The sequence below is a fragment of the Cynocephalus volans genome, chromosome 1 (assembly GCF_027409185.1).
Source record: "Cynocephalus volans isolate mCynVol1 chromosome 1, mCynVol1.pri, whole genome shotgun sequence".
NCBI classification, from domain to species: Eukaryota; Metazoa; Chordata; class Mammalia; order Dermoptera; family Cynocephalidae; genus Cynocephalus; species Cynocephalus volans.
This window is the reverse complement of record NC_084460.1, coordinates 76816102-76834444: the sequence shown is the minus strand read 5'-3', so window position 1 is coordinate 76834444 and position 18343 is coordinate 76816102.

Here is an 18343-nt window from a genome sequence, read left to right as displayed (position 1 = left end):
TGCTTCTATGGCCTTCCTGGTCTCAGGTGGTGCTTTAGCTCTTGCAGGCTGGTGTTCCACTCTGGTAGCTCCACAGGTTTGGGGTCACCATGGTGGTCCTGCTCTCATGGCTTCACTAGGCATGGTGCTGATGGGGTTTCTCTGCTGCAACTCTGACCCCATGTTTCCACTCAGCATTGCTCTAGCAAAGGTTGTCTGCAGTGATTCTACTCTTGTGACAGATCTCTTCCTGGTTCCCCCAGACTTTTCCATATATCCTTTGAAACAGGGATGGAGGTTCCCAAGCCTTCCCACCTTTGCCATTCTGTGAACCTGAAGACCTAACACCATGTGGACTCTGCCAAGGCTTCTGGCTTGTATTTTCCAAAGCTGCAGTTCCAGCCATACCTGCGGTCAATTTAGCCACAGTGGAGACAGCCAGAGAAGCTGGTGTGGGGTGCACCTGTGGAGGGCACCTCAGGCCTGTTCCCCAAGAGCATTTTGTCTCCCTAGGTCTTTGGGCCTGAAATGGAATCTTTGGTCCCAGAGCCTTCTGCAATGCCTTCAGGGTCTTTTTCTCCTTCTCTTGATATTCCCTTTCTTTTGCACTAATCTTCTTAGCTAAGGGTCACTGGGCTGCACCATTGCAGTCACCATGATGTACATTACATTCCTTGAACTTATTCATCTTATAACTGAAAGTTTGTAACCTTTAACCAACATCTCCCCGTTTGCTCCAGGCCCCAACCCCTGGCAATCACTATTCTACTCTCTGTTTCTGTGAGTTTGACTTTTTTCAGATTCTACATATACATGAGATCATGCAGTATTTGCCCTTTCTGTCTGATTTATTTCATTTAGCATAATGTCCTCAAGGTTCATCCACATTGTTGCAAATGACAGAATTTCCTTCTTTTTTAGGGATGAATAGTATTCCGTTGTGTTTGTGTGTATGTGTGTCACATTTTCTTTAACCATTTACGTGTCATCGGACACTTACATTGTTTCCATGCCTTGGCTATTGTGAATAATGCTACAATGAACATGAGAAAGCAGATATCTCTTCAGGATACTGATTTCATTTCCTTCAGACACATAGCCAGAAGGGGGAATTGCTGGATCATATGGTATTTCTATTTTAATTTTAATTTTTTAAGGAACTCAATACTATTTGCCATAATGGCTGTACCAATTTAGATTCTCACCAACAGCGCACAAGGATTCCCTTTTCTCCATTTCCTCCCCAATAGTTATCTCTTGTCTTTCTGTTAATAGCTATCCTAACAAGTGTGAGGTGACATCTCATTGTGGTTTTTATTTTCATTTACTTGATAATTAGTGATATTGAGCATCTTTCCATGTACCCGTTGGCCATTTGTATGTCTTCCTGGGAAAAATGTTTATTCAGGTATTTTGCCCATTTTTAATCAGATTTTTTTTGGCTACTGAATTGTCCATTCCTGTTACTTATAACAAAATACATGGGACTGAGTAATTTATAAAGAAAACAAAACTTTTTGCTTACAGATTCTGAGGCTGGGAAGTCCAAGTCCAGGGAACACATCTGGTGAGAACCTTGGTGGTGATGACAGTGATGGCAGAGTATCACATTGCAAAAATGGTGGAGCAGAGAGAGAAACTAACCTCCTCATTTAGTCTTCTTTTAAAGCCTTCAGAAACACACCACTGACCACCATTATTAATCCATTCATTACAGCATGGTCTTACAATCTAATCACCTCTTCAAGGCCCTACCTTTCAATTACCATAATAGGATTTCCCACTCTCTTAACACTGTCACAGTGGGGACCAAGCCTCCAACACATTAAACTTTTGGGGGGACACAATTGAATCCATAATACCGTTGTGATCAAAAAAGATGCTTTATATGATTTTAACCTTCTTAAATTTGTTAATACCTGTTCTATGGCTTAACATATGATCTATCCTGGAGAATTTTCTCTGTGTGTATGAAAAGAATGTGTTATCCATTCTACTGCTATTGGATGGAATTTTCTGTATATGTCAGTTAGGTATATTTAGTCTAAAGTGTAGTTCAAGTCCAGTGTTTTCCTGTTGTCAGTCTCAATGATTTATCTGTTGTTGAAAGTGGAGTATTTAAATGCCCTACTATAATTTTATGGCTATCTATATCTCAGATATCTATGTCTTCAGATCTGCTAATATTTGCTTTATATATTTAAGTGCTTCAATGTTCAGTGCATATATATTTATAATTATTATATCCTTTTGTTAAGCTGACCTCTTTATCATTACATAATGACATTCTTTGTCTCTTGTTACACTTTTTGAATAAAAGTCTATTTTACCTGATGTAAGTATGCTACCCCTGCTCTCTTTTGGTTTCCATTTGCACAAACTATCTTTCCCATTCCTTCACTTTCAGTCTATGTGGTCCTTAAAGATGAAGTGAGACTCTTGTAAACTGCATGTAAGTAGGTCCTGTTTTTTTGTTTTCATCCACTTAGCCACTCTGTGTCTTTCAATTGGAGAATGTAGTCCATTTACATTTAAAGTAATTATTGATAGTTAAAGATTTACTATTGCCATTTTGCTCATTGTTTTCTTGTTATGTAGATCCTTTGCTGTTTTCCTCTTCTATTCCTGTCTTCCTTTGTGATTTAATAATTTTTTATAGTGGTATGCTTTGATTCCTTTCTCTTTGTCTTTTGGGTATATACTATAGGTTTTTGCTTTGTGGTTACCATAAGACTTACATAAAACATTATATAGTTATAACAGTCTATTTTTAGCTCATAACAATTACCTTAAATCACATATAAAAGCTCTTTTACTATCCCCACAAGCATTTTATGTTTTTGATGTTACAATTTACTTCTTTTTATATTGTATATTCGTTAATAAATATTGTAGCTATAGTTTTTTTAATACTTATGTATTTTAATCTTGATACTAGAATTATATATGATTTACATACCACAATTACAGTATTATTTTAGTTTTGGTGGGTGGCTGGTATGGGGCACTGTTATAGTATTAAGAGTACTCTGAATTCAACTATATATTTAACTTTATCAATGAGTTTTATAATTTCATATGTTTTTATGTTACTAATTCATGTCCTTTCATTTCAGCTTGAAGCACTCTCTTTAGCATTTTTGTAAAGCAGGTCTAATGGTGATAAACTACCACAGCTTTTTTTTTTTTTTTTTTTTCCTGCAGCATTTTTTGTCTGGGAAAGTCTTTATCTCTTCCTCATTTCTGAAGGACAGCTTTACTGGGTAAAGCATCTTTTAGCTGGAAGTTTTTTTCTTTCAGTTCTCTGAATATATCATACCATTCTCTCCTGGCCAGCAGTTTCTGCTGAGAAGTCTGTTTATAGCCTTATAGGGGTTCACTTATATGTAACTAGCCTCTTTTGTCTTGTTCCTTTCAAAATTCTCTGACTTTGATTTTTGACAGTTTAATTATAATATGTCTCAATGAAGTCTTTTTTGGGTTGAATCTATTTGCAGATCAGGGATGTTCTCAGCCATTATTTCTTTTTTTCTTTTGTTTGTTTGGTTTTGGGTTTTTGTTTTTGTTTTTTTGGCACCTGGCCAGTAGCCATTATTTCTTTAAGTAAACTTTCTAATCCATTCTCTCTTCTCCTTCTAGGACTTTACTTATGTGGTTATTAGCTTTCCAGATGGTGTCCCATAAATCCTGCAAGCCTTCTTCATTCTTTTTCTCCTTTGCCTGGATAATTTCAAATGGCCTGTCAGAGTTCACTGCTTTTTTCTTCCATTTCATTGTCTTCTGTTAAAGCTCTCTATTGTATTTTTAGTTCAGTGATTGTGTTCCTCATCTCCAAAATTTCTATTTGGTTCTTTTTTATGTTTTCTGTCTCTTCATTAAACTTCTTGTTAGTTCTTCTATTGTTTTCTAATTTTATTAAATTATTTATTCGTGTTCTCTTGTAGCTTGCTGAGCTTCTTTAGAACAATTATTTCAAACTCTTTATTAGGCAATTTATGCATCTCCATTTCTTTGAGGTCAGTTACTAGAAGTGTATTGTGTTCCTTTGGTTTTGTCATGTTTCTCCAATTCTTTTAGCTGTGAGTAGATGTGTGTGATTTCTCCCACAGGGAAAAGTGAGAGCTTAGTGAGTGGGCTCCTGGCTCCCCCAGCCATGTAGGATACTGTCCAAAGGCCCAGAGCCAGAAAACAATGAAAAAATGGCAATAGTATGTCTTCACCTACCAACAATTACCTTGAATGCAAATGGATTTAAGTCTCCAATCAAAAGACATAGATTGGCTGAATGTATTAAGAATAGAATACCCAGCAATATATAACTACTCTGACCCACTGAGTCCTAACAAGCCAGATCTCAAAATAAAATTGAAGGAAGTGCTTTTTACAAGGGTATAGGGAAAGTACAGCCAAGAGGGCAGGTCTGAGATATCTGCAGTTATGCACCTGGGCCCCAGCCCGGAGCCAAGGGCGGATAGTTCCCAGAAATAGACAAGTCAGTTAAAGTTTCAAGAGTGCCCCTCAGCTGTTTCAAGGACTCCCACTTGACCGAAGTTCACCCCTGGCTTGATTTAAACTAACCAATTAAACTTGCTTCTCGCTTCTGTACCCGCGCTTATTTGAACTGACCAATTAAACTTGCTTCTCGCTTCTGTACCCGCGCTTTTTGCTATAAAAAGGACCCAGGAGCTCTACTCGGCGCGCCAGTCTTTCAAAAGACTGAGTCGCCCGGGTACCTGTGTGTTCAATAAACCTCTTGTTTTTGCATCCGAAGCCGTGGTCTCGCTGTTCCTTGGGAGGGTCTCCCTGAACTGACTGACTACCCACTGCGGGAGTCTTTCATTTGGGGGCTCGTCCGGGATCGGAGACCCCCACCCAGGGACCACCGACCCACCAACGGGAGGTAAGCTGGCCAGCAGTCGTTCTGTGTCTCGTTTCTGTGTCTCGTTTCTGTGTCTCGTTTCTGTGTCTCGTCTCTGTGTCTGACTCAGTGATTTCGACTGTCCCTCAGGGTGCGCACATTTTGGTTTCGGGTTTGTTCCGGGTTGATGTGTGAGTAGCGAACAGACGTGTTCGGGGGCTCACCACCCGGCAATCCTGGGAGACGTCCCAGGATCAGGGGAGGACCAGGGACGCCTGGTGGACCCCTTGGCAGAGGATTATTGTGTTTTGGTCTCACCGCGTCTCGGGAGGCGCGCTCTGCCATCGGACTCTTTCTTCTATTTCTACGGCACTCGGTCTCGTCGCCGTTTCTGGTTTCTTTTTGTCTTAGTTGTGATAGGTCTTTGCGTCGTCGTTCCCCTATTGGAAATTTTCGAGATGGGGCAAGGTGCCCTTACGCCTCTCTCCCTTACTCTAGATCATTGGAAAGATGTCAAAACCAGGGCTCACAATCTGTCCGTGGAGATCAAAAAAGGAAAATGGCGGACTTTCTGTTCGTCTGAGTGGCCCACATTCGGCGTAGGTTGGCCGCCAGAGGGAACCTTTGATCTTACTGTCATTTTTGCAGTTAAAAAGATTGTTTTTCAGGAGACCGGAGGACACCCGGACCAGGTTGCCTATGTCGTGGTATGGCAAGACCTCGCCCAGAATCCCCCTCCCTGGGTGCCACCCTCCAGCAAAGTCGCTGTTGTTTCGGGATCAGAAAATACTCAAAGGCCACCTACAAGGAAGCCTTCCGCCCCTCCCCAACCCCCCGTCCTCCCGACACCAGATGACCTATTTTCTCTCTCTGAAACCCCACCTTACCCGGCGGCTCCGCTGCCCCCTCTGGCCCCTCAACCAAACAGATCGGCACCAGGACGAGCACCCAGTGACCCCAACCCTGAAGGACCGGCTGCAGGGACTAGGAGCCGCCAACCTCGCAGTCCGAAAGGCGACTCGGGTCCTGACTCCACCGTAGCTTTGCCCCTCCGAGCCATAGGGCCCCCAGCCGAGCCAAGTGGCTTGGTCCCTTTGCAGTATTGGCCTTTTTCCTCAGCAGATCTTTATAATTGGAAATCTAACCATCCTTCTTTTTCTGAAAATCCAGCAGGACTCACGGGACTCCTTGAGTCTCTTATGTTTTCTCATCAGCCCACTTGGGACGATTGCCAACAGCTCCTACAGATTCTTTTCACCACTGAGGAGCGAGAAAGGATTCTCCTAGAGGCCCGCAAAAATGTCCTTGGGGACAACGGGGCCCCCACTCAACTCGAGAACCTCATTAATGACGCCTTTCCCCTCAACCGACCTCAGTGGGATTACAACACAGCTGCAGGTAGGGAGCGTCTCCTGGTCTACCGCCGGACTCTAGTGGCAGGTCTCAAAGGGGCAGCCCGGCGCCCCACCAATTTGGCTAAGGTAAGAGAGGTCTTGCAGGGACCGGTAGAACCCCCCTCGGTTTTCTTGGAACGCCTGATGGAGGCATATAGGAGATACACTCCGTTTGACCCCTCTTCTGAGGGACAGCAGGCGGCAGTTGCCATGGCTTTTATCGGCCAGTCAGCCCCAGATATCAAGAAAAAGTTACAAAGACTAGAGGGGCTCCAAGACTTTTCCTTACAAGATTTAGTGAGAGAGGCAGAAAAGGTGTACCACAAGAGAGAGACAGAAGAGGAAAAACAAGAAAGAGAAAAAAGAGAGACAGAAGAGAGAGAGAGACGGCGCGATAGGCGCCAAAAAAAAAAAAAAAAAAAAAAAAAAAAAAAAAAAAAACTTGACTAGGATTTTGGCCGCAGTGGTAGGTGAAAGAGGGTCTAGAGATAGGCAGACAGGGAACCTGAGCAACCGGGCAAAGAAAACACCTAGGGATGGAAGACCCCCTCTAGACAAAGACCAATGCGCGTACTGTAAAGAGAAGGGTCACTGGGCAAGAGAATGTCCCCGGAAAAAGAATATCAGAGAAGCCAAGGTTCTATCCCTAGATGACTAGGGGAGTCGGGGTTCGGACCCCCTCCCCGAACCTAGGGTAACACTGACTGTGGAGGGGACCCCCATCGAGTTTCTGGTCGATACCGGGGCTGAACATTCGGTACTGACCCAACCCATGGGGAAGGTAGGGTCCAGGCGGACAGTCGTAGTAGGAGCGACCGGCAGCAAAGTCTACCCCTGGACCACACAGAGACTTTTAAGGGTCGGACATAAGCAAGTGACCCATTCCTTTTTGGTCATACCTGAGTGCCCTACTCCTCTGTTGGGCCGGGACATCCTGACCAAACTAAAAGCTCAAATCCAGTTTTCTACAGAGGGCCCACAAGTAACATGGGGAGATCACTCTACCATGTGCCTGGTCCTAAACCTAGAAGAAGAATACCGGCTACATGAAAAGCCAGTTCCCTCCTCTATCGACCCGTCCTGGCTCCAGCTTTTTCCCACTGTATGGGCAGAAAGGGCAGGCATGGGGCTAGCCAATCAAGTCCCACCAGTGGTAGTAGAGCTGAAATCGGGTGCCTCACCGGTGGCCGTCCGACAGTATCCAATGACTAAAGAAGCCCGGGAAGGCATCAGACCCCACATCCAAAGGTTCTTAGACCTAGGGGTCTTAGTGCCCTGCCAGTCGCCCTGGAACACCCCTCTGCTACCAGTAAAAAAGCCAGGGACTGGCCACACAACTGGGGATAAATTGGAAGTTACATTGTGCGTATAGGCCCCAGAGCTCAGGTCAAGTAGAGAGAATGAATAGAACCATCAAAGAGACCTTAACTAAATTGGCCTTAGAGACCGGTGGAAAAGACTGGGTGGCCCTCCTTCCCTTAGCGCTGTTCAGAGCCAGGAATACCCCTGGCCAGTACGGTCTAACTCCCTATGAAATCCTCTACGGGGGACCCCCCCCCATACTTGAGTTGGGAGAAACACTGGGTCCCGATGATAATTTTCTCCCTGTCTTATTTACCCATTTAAAGGCTCTAGAAGTTGTGAAGACCCAGATTTGGGACCAGATCAAAGAGGCATATCAGCCCGGTACCATAGCTGTCCCCCACCCGTTCCAGGTCGGAGACCGAGTGCTGGTCAGACGCCATCGACCCAGCAACCTTGAGCCTCGGTGGAAAGGCCCGTATCTGGTATTGCTGACCACCCCGACCGCAGTAAAAGTTGATGGCATCGCTGCCTGGGTCCATGCTTCCCATCTCAAGCCTGCACCACCCCCGGCACCAAACGAGACCTGGGAGCTGGAAAGGACTGATCATCCTCTTAAGCTGCGTATTCGGCGGCGGAAAAATGAGTCCACCGGGTAAGAACCCTCACCGGCCTGTGACCCTCACCTGGAAGGTACTGTCCCAAACTGGAGACGTTGTCTGGGTCAAACAGGCTGCCCAGCCTCCTTGGACTTGGTGGCCCGATCTTAAACCTGATGTATGTGCCCTGGCGGCGGGTATTGAAACCTGGGATATCCCGGGATCCAGTGTATCGGCCTCCAAGGCCCAGATCAGACCCCCTGACTCAGACTATACAAAAGCTTATAATCAGATCACCTGGGGGGTCCCAGGGTGCAGCTATCCCCGAGCTAGAAACAGGCTTGCCGCTTCCCCCTTCTACGTGTGCCCCCGGGATGGCCGGACCCTTTCAGAAGCTAGAAGGTGCGGAGGGCTGGAATCCCTATATTGCAAAGAATGGGGTTGTGAAACCACGGGGACAGTCTACTGGGGACCTAGTTCCTCATGGGACCTCATAACTGTAGAACGTAACGGTAGCAGTAAAAGCTGTGACAACTCCGGCTGGTGTAACCCCCTTAAAATAAAATTCACAGAGAAAGGAAAAAATTCCAGAGATTGGGCACAAGGAAGAACCTGGGGACTAAGGTTCTATTTGACGGGAAACGATCCAGGTGTACTGTTCACCATTCGCCTAGATATCACCAATATGCCAACTGTGGCAGTGGGCCCCGACCCCGTCCTTGCAGAACAGGGACCTCCTAGCAACAAGCTGTTCCCAATGACTAGCAGGCAACCCCCCGCGGCACAAAGGAGCACTGCTACACAGAGCCTCCTATCACCAGGCACTCTACCCCCCACCACGGGTGACAGGCTCTTTGGTCTTGTACAGGGGGCCTTCCTAGCTCTAAATGCCACCAACCCGAACGCCACAGAGCATTGCTGGCTCTGTCTGGCCATAAGCCCCCCCTACTATGAAGGAATAGCCTTTTTGGGAGAGGCCAATTATACCAGCGCCGAGAGTTGCCGTTGGGGGACCCAGGGAAAGCTTACTCTCACAGAGGTCACAGGACAAGGGTTATGTATAGGAACAATACCTTCTACCCATCAACATCTTTGCAACCAGACCCTATCCATCAATTCCTCCGGGGACCATCAGTACCTTCTCCCCTCCAACCATAGCTGGTGGGCTTGCAGCACCGGTCTCACCCCTTGCGTTTCCCTCTCAGTTTTTAATCAGTCTAAGGATTTCTGTGTCCAGGTTCAGCTGATTCCTCGCATCTATTACCATCCTGAAGAAACTTTGTTGCAGGCCTATGACAACCCTCATCCCAGGTTTAAGAGAGAACCTCTCACACTTACCCTAGCTGTCCTACTGGGAATTGTGGCAGGTATAGGTACCGGCTCGGCTGCTCTGATTAAAGGACCTATAGACCTCCAGCGGGGCCTAACCGAGCTCCAGACTGCCATGGACACTGACCTCCGGGCCCTCCAGGATTCAGTCAGCAAGTTAGAGGACTCATTGACTTCTCTATCTGAGGTAGTACTCCAAAATAGGCGAGGCCTTGACTTACTGTTTTTAAGAGAGGGAGGCCTCTGCGCGGCCCTCAGAGAGGAGTGCTGTTTTTATGTAGACCATTCAGGTGTGATACGAGACACCATGGCCAAACTCAAACAAAGACTAGATAAAAGACAGTTAGAGCGCCAAAAAGATCAAAACTGGTTTGAAGGTTGGTTCAATAGCTCCCCTTGGTTCACTACCCTACTATCAACCATCGCCGGGCCCCTAGTACTCCTTCTTCTGTTGCTCATTCTGGGGCCCTGTGTCATCAACAGGTTAGTCCAATTCATCAATGATAGAATAAGTACAATTAAAGTCCTGGTTCTTAGACAAAAATATCAGACTATAGATAATGAAAATAACTTTTAACTCCGCTCTAAGATTAGAGCGATCCACAAGAGAAATGGGGGAATGAAGGAAGTGCTTTTTACAAGGGTATAGGGAAAGTACAGCCAAGAGGGCAGGTCTGAGATATCTGCAGTTATGCACCTGGGCCCCAGCCCGGAGCCAAGGGCGGATAGTTCCCAGAAATAGACAAGTCAGTTAAAGTTTCAAGAGTGCCCCTCAGCTGTTTCAAGGACTCCCACTTGACCGAAGTTCACCCCTGGCTTGATTTAAACTAACCAATTAAACTTGCTTCTCGCTTCTGTACCCGCGCTTATTTGAACTGACCAATTAAACTTGCTTCTCGCTTCTGTACCCGCGCTTTTTGCTATAAAAAGGACCCAGGAGCTCTACTCGGCGCGCCAGTCTTTCAAAAGACTGAGTCGCCCGGGTACCTGTGTGTTCAATAAACCTCTTGTTTTTGCATCCGAAGCCGTGGTCTCGCTGTTCCTTGGGAGGGTCTCCCTGAACTGACTGACTACCCACTGCGGGAGTCTTTCAAAATCATCCGTATCCCTGGCAGTTTGTAAGACTGTGTGCATGCTGAAAGCCATACCTGCAGGAATAATCAGAGAACCTCCAAGTTACTAGTTCCTGGCTGAATGTGGGACAAAACTTTAAACTCCTGAACTGTGGTATCAGCCTCTGAGCCATACACACATCCAAAATCAAGGTAAAAATCTAACAGGCTAAGAGTACTTTTGCACAATAAATGACCAATAAGTGTCTTATGCCAACCCAGGAACAATTCCTAAGTAGCTAGGCTGAAAATAAAAATAGGGGGGGAAAACAACAGGGAAACACAAGGCTGCACACTACAAAGAAAACAGGCTTAACATAATTGGTGCAACCAAGTCACTAAACAAATAAAAAAACAAACAACAACAACCCCTACGTGGAAGAAGCAGGGAATCTTTATTCATACTTCCTACAATACATTACAAAAAACGTCCATTCTAAAAGAAAACAGTATGAGACATGCAAAGGTACAGGGAAGTATCAGTCTTCATATAAAGGAAAAATAACAAGCAACAGAAACTGCCTATGAAGGGGTCCAGATGATTGTCTTTAACAGACAAAAACTTCAAAACAGATATTATAGATGTAGAGCTAGGGCTGGGGTCTGGAGCTCACAGACCCCTCAAGCCCATTCACAAACCCTTCACATGCAGGTCTATGAGCTAGGTAACTGGCTAAAAGGTCCTTGGAGCCTTGGCTGAAGTAGGAATAGTCTTTATTCAGCACACACACATCTAATACCTAGGCAGTCCAAAGAGAAATTCAGAAACTCAACTGCTACTGGCAAAGTCCAAAGGAAAAAACTTAGCAGCTGCCAGCAGAGTAAACATGCTCTATTTTTAGACTCAAGCTGTAGCAGCCAGCTTCTGCTTCCCAAACTGAAGAACACACAATAGCAGAAAACTAAAAAGATACATTGGTGCACATGTGCACTAACTCCACCCACACAACTTGTTTACAAAGAATTAAGAATGTGCTCCTCGATCCCCCAACCAGACCTGAGCCAAGGGAGCCTGACTACTTTATCCTATTTTCCCCACAATAGATATGGTCAAAGAAACTTAAAAAAAAATACTTAAGAAGTCAAGAATTGGCTGGCAAGCTAACTCAATGGGCTAGAGTGCAGCCTTATAACACCAAGGTCATGAGTTTGGATCCCCTTATAGGCCAGCCACTACATCCCACCCCCGCAAAAAAACAAAGGGAGTCAAGAATGGTCTGATGACAATGTTCAAATAGAGAATATCAATAAAGAGATAGAAACTATTAAACAGAACTTAGTCAAAATTCTGAAGTTGAAAAAAACAATAACCAGAATGAAAAAAATCACAAGAGAACTAAAGAGTAGGTCTTTGGTTACAGCACAGTGTTGTAACACCAAGGACAAGGATTCAGATCCTTGTACCAGCCAACCACTAAAAAAAAGAGTAGGTCTTAACAGGTAAAATGGAGAATTAGAAAACTTGAAGGTAGATCAATAGAGATTATGCAATCTGAAAAAGATTTAAAACATTTTAAAAAGAGATAAAAAGAAAATGAACTCAGAAACATGGGAAGCTATTAAGCATGCCAACATATGCAAAATGGGAGTGCTAGAAGAGAGAAGAGACAGAAAGATATAGAAAAAATAAAGAAATAATGGCTGAGAATGTCTATTAATTGTTAAAAACATTAATGTATATAACCAAAAAGCTCAAGGAATGCCAACTGGAACAAAACAAAGAGATCTACATACATACACATGTGGGAAAGCAAAATATTTCAGCCCCCAAATATATTTCTTTGACATATTTCAAGATGGCTAATTCAGAGAGACTGGAAAAGAATACTGGCTAGAAGTCTGCTTCTTTGTGGAAAGAAATTTACATCTGTAAATGCAAACAGTCTAGCTTCCTCTGAGGTACCCTTCCTTTTGCTACTGTCTATTCTTTCTAAGGACAGCTATGAGATTACCTGAAGTATTTTCATTGGCATACAAGATGTCTCCACTTAATGTTAACTTCTGACTTCCTTCTTCCACTTGTGACAATACCTGCTCCCAGAACTACAAAGAAACTGGGTCTCAGGCCATTGTTCTGGGGCTTGTAACTCCCCCACCTTCTGTCTCTCGTGAGCAAGGGTATATAAGCTTCATACCCCCCCCCCTTGGAAATTGGAACATTTGGGACATTTCTCTCTTGTGATTCATCTGTGCTTTGTCTTCTCCCAGCACATCACATGATGCAATTTTTTATGCCTTTTTGTCAGTGATTTTTATTAATGAACATTTAGGGGTGAAGACGCTCTCCTTTGGTTCCTACACACATCATAGTCAAAATGTTGAGAGACAAAGACAAAGAAAAAATCTTGAAAGCAGAAATAGAAAAATGACTCAAGGGAAAAACATACAAGGGAACCCCAATAAAATTAACAGCAGATTTCTCATTATAAACAACAGAGACCAGGAGGCAGTAGGATAAAATTATCAAAGGGCTAAAAATAAAAATGTGTTAACCAAAAATTCCCAGAAAAACTATCTTTTATTTATTTATTTATTTTTTAAAGATGACCAGTAAGGGGATCTTAACCCTTGACTTGGTGTTGTGAGCACCACGCTCAGCCAGTGAGTGAACCGGCCATCCGTATATGGGATCTGAACCCGGGGCCTTGGTGTCCTCAGCACCGCACTCTCCCGAGTGAGCCACGGGCTGGCCCGAAAAACTATCTTTTAAAACTCTAGGCAAAATAAAGACATTTTAAGATAAACAAAAATAGGGAATTCCTCCCTAGCAGATCTGCTTTATGAGAATACAAAAAGTCCTTAAGGATGAAAGCAAGTGACATCAGAGTGTAATTGAAATCCGCACAAATAAATAAAGGGTTCCAGTAAAGGTAATTGTGTAAGTAATTTTTAAACATTAGTAGAGATAGACATTTCATAATGATAAAAGAATCAAGCCACCAAGAAGATATAACAATTATAAACATACATGTACCTAAACACAAAAGAAAAAACACACACATAGAAACTAAAACAGATAAAATTGAAGGGAGAAATATACAACTCAACAATAATAATTGGAGACTTCAAACCCCCTTTTCAATAATATATAGAACAACTAGGCAGAAGATTAATAAGGAAATAGAAGACCTGAATTACATGATAAATCAACTGGACCTAACACCTCTACTGAGCATTTTATCCAACAGCAGCTGAATACACATTTTTATTAAATATGCATGGAAAACTCTCCAAGATACACCATCTGCCAGGCCATAATAAAAGCCAGAGAAAATTTAAAAGTTTTAAAATAATACAAAATGTTTTAATGACCACAGTGGAATTAAATAAAAAAATGAAAAGCTGAAGAAAATTTGAGACATTCACAAATATGTGGAAATTAAACAACACACTCTTAAATAATCAATGCTTTTCAGATGAATGAAAGCAAAACCCAACATACCAAAACATATGGAATGCAGCTAAAGCATGCTCAGAGGGAATCATGTAGCTTTAAAAACCCATATTAAAAAAGAAAAAAAACTCAAGTTAATAACCTAATCTTCCATTTTGAAAAACTAGAAAAAAAGAAGCACAAACTAAACCTAAAGCAAGCAGAGGAAAAAAATAATAAAGACCAGAGAAGAAATAGATAAAATAAGAGATGGAAAAACAATAGAAAAAAATTAACAAAACCAAAAGTTGGTTCTTTAAAAATACTAATAAAATTGACAAGACTTTAGCTAAACTGGCCAAGGGGGTGGGAGGAAGACTTAAATTTCTTAAATCAGGAATAACAGAAAAGACATCACTACCATATTTACACAAAAAGGATTATAAGGGAATACTATAAACAATTGCATGCTAACAAATTAGATAAATTAAATGAAATGGAGAAATTTCTAGGAATACACAAAATATTAAAACTGACTCAAGGAAAAATGGAAAATATGACAAAGCCTATATAAAAGGTAGAGATCAAATTAGTAATTTAAAGATATTCACACAAAAAAGGCCCGGTCCAAATGGAATTACTGGTAAACTTTACTAAAAATTCAAAGAATTAATATCAATTCTTCACAAGTTGTTCTTTTTTTTTTTTTAATTTTATTTTGTCAATATACAATGTGGTTGATTATTGTGGCCCATTACCAAAACCTCCCTCCCTCCTCCCTCTCCTCCCTCCTCCCTCTCCCCCCTCACACCCAACAATGTCCTTTCTGTTTGCTTGTCGTATCAACTTCAAGGAATTGTAGTTGTTATGTCTTCTTCCCCCCCACCCCCGGTTTTTTTTGTGTGTGTGTGTGTGCTTCACAAGTTGTTCTAAAAAATAGAAGAGGAGTAGACATTTTCCAATCCATCCTATGAAGCCAGTATTGCCCTCCTATCAATCAGACAAAGGCAGCACAAGAAAAGAAACTACAGATCTATATTGCTTATGAATATAGATGCAAAAATTCTCAACAAATACTAGTAAAACAAATTCAGCAACATATACAAAAAATTATACACCATGACCAAGTGAAATTTATCCCAGGAATGCAAAGTTGGTTTAATATCTGAAAAGTGGTTAATGTAATACACAATAGCAATAGAATAAATGAATACAGAACCTGTATAATCATTTCAGTAAATTCAGAAAAAGCAGGAAACTTCCTCACCCTAGTAAGATACACCTACAAAAGTTTCACAGTCAACATCATACTTAATGGTGAACTATTGGATGCTTTCCCCCAAGATTAGGAACATGTAAGGATGTTTGCTCTAGCTGCTTCTATTTATCATTGTACTGGAGGTTCTGATCAAGGCAAGAAAAAGAAATAAAAGGCATCCAGATTTGAAAAGAAAGAAGTAAAACTAACTCTATTTGCAGGTGGTATAATCTTATACATATAAAACCCTAAGGAATGCACATACACATACAAATATTAGAAGTGATAAATGAGGGCTGGCCAGTTAGTTCACTCAGTAGAGTGTGGTGTTGATAAACCCAAAGTCAAGGGTTCAGATCCCTTTACTGGCCAGCTGCTAAAAACAAACAAACAAACAAAAAAATGATAAATGAGTTCAGCAAAGTCATAAAATACATGATTAATATTGAAAAGTAAATTAAATTTCTACACATTAGCAATGAACATCTTAAAAATTAAGTTAACAAAATAATTCCATTTATAACATCAAAAAATAACATGCCTAGGTAAAATTTTAACAAAAGAAGTCAAGACTTATATACTGAAAACTACCACACATTTTGGAAAAATATTAAATACCTAAATAAATGGACTGACATTTCATGTCATGAATCATAACGTGTAATGTTGTTAAGATAGCTATATCTACAAACTGACTTAAAGATTCAACATAATCTCTCTCTAAATCCTTACTGGCTTTTTTGCAGAAACTGACAAGCTGATCCTAAAGTCCATATGTAATGCAAGGGACCAGAATAGCCCAAACAATCTTGAAAAGGAAGAACAAAGTCAGAGGACTCATATATCACTATTTTTAAACTTACTACAAAGCTACAATAATCAAGAGAGTATGATACTGGTACGAGGCTAGACATAAGAGGGTACTTCAAAAAGTTCATGGAAACATTTGAATTATCTTTTAATTCTACTTTTCCATGAACTTTTCAAAGTACCCTCATATAAGTGAAAGGAATAGAAGTGAGAATCCAGAAACAAACACTCACAATGATGGTCAATTGATTTTTGACAATGATGACAAGACAATTCAATGGAGAAACAATAGTCTTTTCAAGAAATGGTGCTAGACAGCTGGATAATCACATGCAAAATTCGAAGTTGGGCCCCTCCTCATACCATATACAAAATTTAATGCAAAATGGATCAACATGTAAGAACAAAAACTATAAAACTCTTAGAAGAAAACAGGCATGAATCTTTATGACCTTGCTTTCTTAGATATAACACCAAAAGCAAAAGTCAAACACAAACAAAAATAAATTGGACTTCATCAAAATTTAAAACTTTTGTGCTTCAAAGGATAACATTGAGAAAGTGAAGACAACCCACAGAATGGTAGAAAATATTTGCAATCATTTGTCTGATAAAAGTCTAGTGTGTAGACATATAAAGAATTCTTAAAAATTAATAATAAAAATAACCCAATTTTTTAAATGGGCAGATGATCTGAATAGCATTTTTCTAAGGAAGACATGCAAATGGCCAATAAACACATGAAAAGATTCTGGACATCATTAGTCACCAGAAAAATACAAATCAAAACCACAATGAAATACCACTTCACATCACTAAGATGCTTACAATCAAAAAATCAGATAAAATAACAAGTGTTGGTGAGAATGTAAAGAAATTGGAACACTCATACACTGCTGGTGGGAATTTAAACTGGTGCAGCCACTTTGGGAAACAGTGTGGCTATTCTTCAAAATACTAAACATGGAGTAACCATAAGACCCAGCAATTCTACTCCTAGGTATATACCCAAGAGAACTGAAAATATATGCAGGTACTTCAAAAAGTTCATGGAAAGATTTGTATTATCTTTTAGTTCTATTTTTCCCCAAACTTTTGAAGTACCCGAATATGTTCACACAAAAACAAATACACAAATGTTTACAGCAGCACTATTCTTAATACGAAAAAGAAACAACCCAAATGTTCATCAACTGATGAAATAAAATGTGGTATACCCATACAAGGGAATATTCTTCAGCAATAAAAAGAAATGAAGTGCTGATACATGAAACAACATGGATGAACCTTAAAAATATTATGCTAAGTGAAAAAGGCCAGCCACAAAATGCTACATATTATATGATTTCATTTATATGAATTGTCCAGAATAGGCAAATCTGTAGGGTCAGAACACAGATTAGTAGTTGCTTAGGGCTGGGGGGATGCCAGGACAGGGAGGTAATAGCTAAAGGGCACAGGCTTTCTTTTTTGAGTTAAGATATTCTACAGTTGACTATGGTAGCTGGAGAGACTTGTTTTAGGGAGGATAAAAATGTTCCAAAATTAGGTGGTGGTAATGGTTACATATACTTGTGAATATACTAAAAAAATATCAAATTGTATACTCTAAGTGGGTGAGTTGAATAGCATGTAAATTATATATCAATAAAATTTTTAAAAATATTCAGAGCCATAATTTTTCAAATATTTTTTCTGTTCTGTGTCCCCTCCGAGATTCTAGTTACCTGTAAATTATGTCTCATAATGTTGTCCCACAGGTCACCAATGCTCTGTTGATTTTTTTTTTTCTGTCTTTTTTTCTCTTTCTTCCATTTGCAGAATTTCTTTTGTTATGTATTTAGGTCACTGGTCTTTTCTTCATCGGTATCTAAGCCTCAGTGAATTATACATATAAAATATTGCATTTTTCATTACTTGAAGTTCCACTTGGTTCTTCTTTTATTTCTTCAAGTTCTCTCTTCATTGTATTCATGTTTTTCTTTAAATATTTGAGCTTAAGTATAAAAATTGTTTGAAAATTTTTGTCTACTGATTCTATCATCTTTGTCATTTCTGCACGTTTTTTTGTTTGTTTGTTTTTGCAGCTGGCCAATAGAGGGATCCAAACCCTTGACTTCAGTGTTATAACACCATGCTCTAACCAAATGAGCTAACCAGCCAGCCCTGGATTGTTTTTCATTTATTGGTTTTTCTGCTGGTTATGGTTCACATTTCCTGTTTCTTCCTATGCCTGGTAATTTTTTACTGGATTAACACTGTAAATTCTACACTGAGGAGTGCTGAATTTTATTGTTTTCTTTAAAGGGTGTAAGATTGTTCTCTGAGG